The sequence below is a fragment of the Camelus dromedarius genome, chromosome 19 (assembly GCF_036321535.1).
Source record: "Camelus dromedarius isolate mCamDro1 chromosome 19, mCamDro1.pat, whole genome shotgun sequence".
Taxonomy (NCBI): Eukaryota; Metazoa; Chordata; class Mammalia; order Artiodactyla; family Camelidae; genus Camelus; species Camelus dromedarius.
Window position 1 is genome coordinate 13496618 of NC_087454.1, and position 7964 is coordinate 13504581.

The 7964-nt window shown below is 37.7% G+C and overlaps 1 non-coding gene across 1 annotated transcript; it reads left to right on the forward strand.

The window, feature by feature from the left end:
- Positions 1–7890: 7890 nt before the first annotated feature.
- TRNAS-AGA (transfer RNA serine (anticodon AGA)) lies at positions 7891–7964 on the forward strand. Its single transcript has one exon. It is a non-coding gene; the product is annotated as a tRNA-Ser (tRNA).

Consider the following 7964-nt stretch of genomic DNA (forward strand, 5'->3'; position numbering starts at 1 on the left):
ACTCACAGACAATGTCCTTAACAAACAGTGTTACTGTTATTGTAGCAAATAGTTTATTAATGTTGTTTCTTTTAACATCTGCTTTAATCTATTGCTATATAACAAAAATACCAAAACCTATTGGCTCAAAACAATAAACATTTATTGTCTCATACAGTTTCTGTAGGTCAGGAATTGGGGAGCAGCTCTGTCAGGTGGTCCTAACTTGAGATGTCTCGTGAGACTGCAGTCAAGGCATCAGCCAGTGTGATGGTCATCTGAAGATGGACCTGGGACCAGAGGGTTCACTGCAAACTGACTCACTCATGATCTGTATGTGGGCGCTGGCTTTTGGCAAGAGGCCTCAGTTCCTTCCCAGGTGGACCTCTTCATGGGTCTGCTTGAGTGTCCTCATCACACGGCCACTGACTTCCCTGGGGTGAATGATCCAAGAAAGAAAACGATGGAAGCTACGTAGTTTTTGATGTCCTAGCCTCAGAAATCACACACTGTCATTTCCTCAATATCCCAGCAATTACACAGCTCAGCCAGATTCGGTGCGAGAGGGGAATATACAAAGATGAGCCTTAGTGGGGTCATCTTGGACACTGGCTGCCACAGGTCTTTAACCTGGTCTTGGGTCATTAACTCACAGAACCTTTCAGAAGGGCAGTCTAGCGCTCAGCTCATCTGACTTAACCCACAGATAGATTTTTAGAGACAAGCACTCACTCCATCCCCTTAAGGCAATCCTTTATTAATATTGAATCTGTCAACCAACCTTTAGTCAATCTTAAGCATCAGGAAATTTGACAACTGTATCCCCTGACAAGTTCCTTAAGGCCAATAAACCTCTCTTGGTGGTTCACGATGTAGGAGGGCTAGCCTTGCTGGTCCCTGCCTGCCTCCTCCCCGGCCAGTCTCTCCCCATTCACGCATTGCTGTTTCATTGGCCCTTTTCCCCACCTCAGAGTGTTTGAATTTGCAGTTCTCTTGGCCTGGAATTTTTTTACCCTTGCTTCCTCATACTCTCTCTCTCCTTTGGCTTCTTCTAATTCTAGGCTTCAGCCTACACGTCTCTATCTCAGAAAGAACTTCCCTGCTCATGTGGGATTCAAACGGAGAAATTGCCTCTCATAACTGGGGGCCCTGAACCACGTCCTGCCATGAAACAGGGGAAAAGAAATCTGTCCTGCAGGAGGAAAGCCACTCCATTAGCACCCACGTGGGGAAAAGAAGGCACCACTTTTATTGTCATTATGAAGAATAATCAAGATAATTATCAGTATCATTTGTCAGGACTTAGATAATGGTTGTACCCTTGTCCTCATCTCCTTTAAGAATTCATAAAAACAAGAGTGAATAAGAGGGACTTTACTAACAATGTTAAGGGAAGAATGAGAAGAAAACCATCTGAAAATAAATCACCCATAAGTATCCCTGTTCCAAAGCAACTAGAACTAGGTAGATTAAGAGTTTGGGATTAATACATACACATGACTATATATAAAGTAGATAAACAACAAGAACCTACTGTATAGCACAGGGAACTATATTCAGTTTCTTTTTCTTTCTTTCTTTCTTTCTTTTTTGAGACTGTTGAGTGAAAGTATTAATTTTTCTTTTCTCCTCTGGATTTGAGTCTGGAAATTGGCCTGGAACTAATGACAGAGTCTGAGAATAAAAAGAAGGTCAAGGTGAATGACAGAGTCAAGGCATGGAGTGGGTGAAATTATTTCAAGCTCTAAATCCATATTTGCTTAGAGTGATCCATCCTAAGATTAAACATCCTGTTTTACTTAAGATCTGGTCAGCGTGTGCACACATACATACACACATATCACTTCCCACACACATATTATATAATTCACACATACATACACACACTGTTCCATTTATATTTACTTCTATTATCTACCTGTATCCATTAAAAATGAGTTCACACTGACATCTCTAATTCAAATCCAGTGCCACAGGGGTCATTCTTATTTTCTCTCTTTTACTATTTCTAATTTTGTTACTTGACAGTGAGAAACTTAGCTTCCATTATCCTCAATATATTTGCTTGATCCTTCTATTTGTAACCAGTCTCCCATGTGGCCACCATGCCTCTTCCCCAGTCATAGACACCCTCCTCACCCCACTTGGAATCTGTCACCCACCCCTGTCCTTGGCAGACACTATTCTTATTCGGTCTGGGCTCTGATACTTGGTGCCAGGCTGGTGCTGATCTATCCCCTATAGGGATATCCTCTCCATCCAACTCTGACTCTCACATCCTAAGCTGGGTCACCCTCTGCTGAGTAGTAGCCACAGTGTGGATGTACCAATGTTTTTTAACCATTGTCCTATTGAAGGACATGTTGGTTATTTCCATGGTGGGGCATTACAGATAAAGCTGCTGTAAACAGTTGTGGACATGTTTGGGGTTTTCTTGTTGTTGTTGTTTTTGTTAACATAGGTCTTCATTTCTCGGGGATTAATGTCCAGGAATGCAACTGATGGGTCATATGATAAGAGCATGTTTATTTTTTAAAGAAACCACCAAGCTCTTCCAAGAGTGGCTCTACCAATTTGCATTCCCATGGTCTGATAGCTTTTTCACTGAATTGTTCAGGAAGGGCAGGGTAAGGGAGGGAAGACCAGAGAAGGGAAGGAAAAAAAATGAAAGGAAAGGGAGTAGTAATCTATTACCTGTGTTTAAGTCTATGCCTGGTTTCTTTAATTTTTTCTTTTGATCTAGATTTCTGTTTTCATACTGTTGACACATTATTTTAATTTTTAGTCCATGGAATATTTTCTTATAAAAGCACTTTTTACCTGTTCTTTTTAGCACTGTTCTTTAATATTTCATTGTTTATATATATATATTTTAAATCCAAATCAAAAATTTTATTGAGGTGTAATAGGCATACAATAAAATTCACCATTTTTAGTGTACAATGCTAAGAGTTTTGACAAGTGCACAGAATTGTATAACAATCACTATTATTAAGATACGGAACATTTTAACACCTTAAAATGTTCCTTTTTGCCCTTTATAGTCAACCCTTCCTTTACCCACAATTCCTGTCAGTTGATGATCTGTTTTCTGTCCATATTGTTTAACCATTTCCAGAATGTCATACAAATAGAATCATGTAGTATGGAGCTATTTAAGTCTCTTTTCATGCAGCGTATTTGTGTGTGTTAAGGAGTTCATTCATTTTTTTCTTGATGAATAATATTCCGTTACATATAAGTACCAAAGTTCAACTATTTACTAATTGAAATAGACATCACGTTGTTTTCAGGTTTTTTGGATATTTAAAAAAATGAATTTTATAAACATATCCTGATTCCTACAAAAAGTCTTTTATAATATTATTTTCCTTTATAATTTTGTATCCCTTTTTGTTTGCTTGCCATGTCTGTATTCTTGTTTCTAATTATTGTGTTTTTTCTCTTTATTGTCTTATATCTCATTTGTTTTTGTAGTTGCTTTTAAAAAATCAGCTGTTGATTTTATTTGTCCAGTGTACTTTTGATTTTTAATTTACTTTATTATGCTTTTAGTACTTTTTCATCAGGATTTAAAATTTTCCTTTTCTAAGATCTTTAATTTAATGTTTATTTAATTAACTATCTATTAGCAATAAAATAATTTACAAGCATATGTTTCCTTTAAGAAGAGTTTTCCTGCATTTCAAGGTTTTTGAAAAGTACTTTATTATTTTTTAAACAGATTTTTACTGTGTTCTTAACTTTCTCCTTGGTAAGTATATTATTTAGGAGAATTATATTATTTTTCATGTAATTAGGGTATTTTTGTTATTAATTTCTGTTTTTATCACAACTGATGGCCTAGAGAACATTATGTAAGCACAATAAATAGAATTCCTGCACCTCATTTAATTTATTATAAATATCAATTAATTCTATATTTGAAGATGTCAGGATCTTTTATACAATATTTCATCCACTCAATCTCTCCTATTGACAATGAAGAATTAAAATCTCCTGTATAATTTTGATTCTGTCATCGCCTGTATTTCTAACAAACACATATACACCAGGGCTTTGACACTTGGTTCACGTTCTCCACCTAACTTCTGCCACTTTTCTGGGTGAATTATACATTCCATTTCTTAGTGTCCCTTAATCTCTATTCCAACTCTTACTTCCCTCTCAGCAGCCAACTCTCTTGGCCACATCCTGGACCTTGTTACAATTTGGGACTCCTCTATCTTTGATACCTACTCTCAGACCACATCCTTCCCCACAATTCCTGACTCTCACAAAGCAAAGACTCATCTAACCGAGCCTTGTAGCCTTTCAGCTCTTCTCCTTCTTCTAGTTGGATTTCTTCCTTTTTGGATTCTCTTTCTTCTCAGTCCAACTTGACTCTCATTTTCAGCCACTTCAGCGTCTTTCTCACTGGTACCTTCAATTTCCTTCCCCTCTTGTCCTTCTACTCTGTCTGTCCTGCCGATTCTGAACCCTGGGTTAATTCATCCATCTGCCTTCTCTATCCATGAATTATTCAACTACCTTCAGGGGCTGCAGAGTCAGTAAAGATTCTTGACTGACAATGAGAAATCAATTGGAGAAACCAATTCAGAGAAGGAGATTAACATGAGGATTCACATTTGTACCTTCAGAGAACTAAGGGTCAAGAATGTAGTCAAGGTGGGGGACGGTATAGCTCAAGTGGTAGAGCACATACTTAGCATGCATGAGGTCATGGATTCAATTCCCAGTACCTCCTCTAAGAATAAATAAGTGCTAAATAAACCTAATTACCTCTCCCCTACCAAATAATTAAATTAATTAAGTAAATAAACTTTAAAGAAAAAAGAATGTAGTCTGGCCCTTAAAGGACGAGATTCGGGGCTTCTCTCTTCATTTTCATCTCTGTTGCTCTCTGCCTGACTGCTGCTTTCTTCTTTCATTTTCTCTCTTTAGAACAGCTTTCTCTTCTCCCACAGTCACATGGAAGCTCCCTGATAAACAACTCTTCTGTTAGATGTCAAAACTGATACTGAACTCTCTTTGTCTCTGTTTCAAATTCATAGGGAAAGACCTCTGATTAGACCAATTTGGGCCAGAGGTCAATTCTAGATCGATCAATTAGAGTCAGCAGGGCATGGACATGTTTTGTAAAAATGGCAGCTGCAGACTGTTGTTACCATGGGATAGTTGTTACCACATGCTCATCCATGAACTTACTGCCAGGGAGGATAGGATATGCCCACGGGGCTTGCCCAGGTTATAGGTACTCATAAAATCCAGTACTGTGGTCAGAGGACTACAAGGTTCTGATTGATCTGGTCTTAGTCATTTGCCCACTGGTAGAGGCTGAAGTAGTCCATGGCCCCCTGGACCACATAAAATTAGAGAAGGTTCTTCTGGATAAAGAAAACCTGACTATCTGACATAGCTGCTAAGTGATAGGGAAGCTGAGAAACTTCCTGGTGCATCGACTTATTCCAAGTTTAATAGATGCAGGGCTAGGCTATGTATGATCTGAGTAAGTTTTTACACAGTATGTTTTCATTGCTCCATTTGAAGTTTTTTTAAAAAAATCTTAGAATCTTAAAAATACCCACATTCATAGCCAAATAGCAAGCTCTTTTTTTTTCAAAGTCAAATATAAATGACTTTAGATTATTTTGGAGTAACCACACCATTGTTTCCCTCCATTAGGCAATACAAGCAACAATCGACTAAATAAATGTGTCACTTGTCTCATAAAACATCATAATTATGTCAGAACAAGTCAACTTCAGGGAATAGAGTTTTGCTTTGAGCAAATTCATTTAGCGTATGAATTCTGCCCATATGTATACATAACATAATTAAATGTATGCTTTGAAAATAAATGCTGTAGTGGCTCAGCGAGTGTCTTTGTCCTAAACATTTCTTCTGCCTCTATACAAATCATTTATTGAGAAGTTAAAGAGGGTAACTACAAGAACACAATAAAGAAAATGACAAAAAGTCTTGTTTTCTTTATTTTGTCCTGGTTTACTTTGCCTTTTGATCTCTGCTTTTACTCTCCTACTGAATGGACAGCCACCCCAGGGGATCTTTGAGAAATTTAGATTCACCAAATAGACCAAATAAGCCCAAACTGAACACTCCCTCTTCTTCCTCCCCTCCTGACTGATGCAGCTTAAACCTGGTTTCTCTGTAGCTTCAGGGAGAAAATTCTCATGAAATCGGCTACTGCAAGCGTTATTCTATACTCTGGTAGCGAGTTTCTGACTCATAAAATCTTTCACGGTCCTTATCATTCCCACCACTCACTCTCAAACAGATTTTCTCTCAGTGGAATTGCAAATCTCTGAATTTCCCCTGCCCATTTATCACTCGTAAGAAATATTTCAGAAAGAAGCCCATGAGAGATGTGGCTAATAGAGAGCTTTTAATGAATGATTCTTTTTAAACCAAAAACCATGAGTATCCTATGGTTAAAAAAAGAAAAAAAGGAGTTTCCGTTTCCACATCTTCCTGGCAGTGACCACATTCTGACACTTGCTAGTGAAATATGTTTCCAGTATATTTTAGTTGACTCTTGATGGTCACTGCTAATGCCTTATTAGAAAGCTCTCGTTTTTTAAGTCACATCTCTCTAAATGTGTTTTTAAAAATAACATCAGCCAGATTTGCAGACATAGCAAACAATCTTATGGTTACTGGGGGAAAGGGGGTGGGAAGGGATAAATTTGGGAGTTTGAGATTTGCAAATGATAACCACTATATTAAAAAATAGATTAAAAACAAATTTATTCTGTATAGTACAGGGAACTATATTCAGCATCTTGTTATAACCTTTTATGAAAAAGAATATGAAAATAAATAAATATATATATATATGCATGACTGGGACATTGTGCTGTACACCAGAAATTGACACATTGTAGCTGACTATACTTTAATTAAAAAAAATCAGCCAAATGTATTTGATTTTTTAAACTAGGTGAACAACTTTTATCTATTCTCAAATATTCATATCTCAGGTGTTATGATATAATGCTTAGGAAATGGTCACCGTTCTTTCTCAGCAATATTACTTCAGTAGTTTCTCCCTCTCTGTACTGAACCATCAATTTCCCCGTCTCTAAGGGATTGCTCTCCTTTCGCATATAATCATGCTCTTGTTTCACCTATCTTAAAAAAATTCCTTCCTTTTGATCCCAGTTTTTCCGCTGCTAAGTCCCATATCTCTGCTCCGCTTTGCAGGCAATCTTAAGTGGTCTATATGCCCTGTCTCCAGTTCTCTGCCTTTCTTCCTCCTTGAATCCACTTCATTCAATTTTCATCCCGTCCATTCCACCAAAACTTCCCTTCTAAGTTGCTCAGTTCAGTGATGACTTCTTAGTCTTCATCTTACTTGACCTATCAGCATAATTTGACACAGTTGATCACTCCCTCCTTCATTACATACTTTTAGCATTTGGCTTCTGGGATACAACATTCTTCGTTTTCTTCCTACATCACTGGTTGGTCCTTCTCAGTTTTCTTTACTTCTTCTCACTCATCTTGACATCGGCGTGCCCCAAGCTTCAGTCTTTGATCCTCTTCACTTTTTATATTAATTCTAATTTCGTCTAGTATTTTGGCTTTATATGTTACCTGTAGCCAATAACTCCCAAATGTGTATCTTCAGCCTAAATTTCTCACTTAAACTTCAGAATCATAATTCTAACTGCCAAGTTAACAATCCAACTGGATGCCTGATAAGTTATATCAAGTTTAGTAGGTTTAAAACTGAGCTGCTGGAGCAGTGACAGCTAACAGCAATGAGCACACCTAGTGCTCATATCTTAGTTTCTAAATATAATTTCTCACTAAAAGAACCACAGCTCCTTGGAAAACTGGCGGATTCCAGGGACAGAGCAGAGAAAGTGCAAGATAAGCCTAAAGAGGGGAGGCTATAGCTCAAGTGGTAGAGTGCATGCTTAGAATGCATGAGGTCCTGGGTTCAATCCCCAGTACCTCCT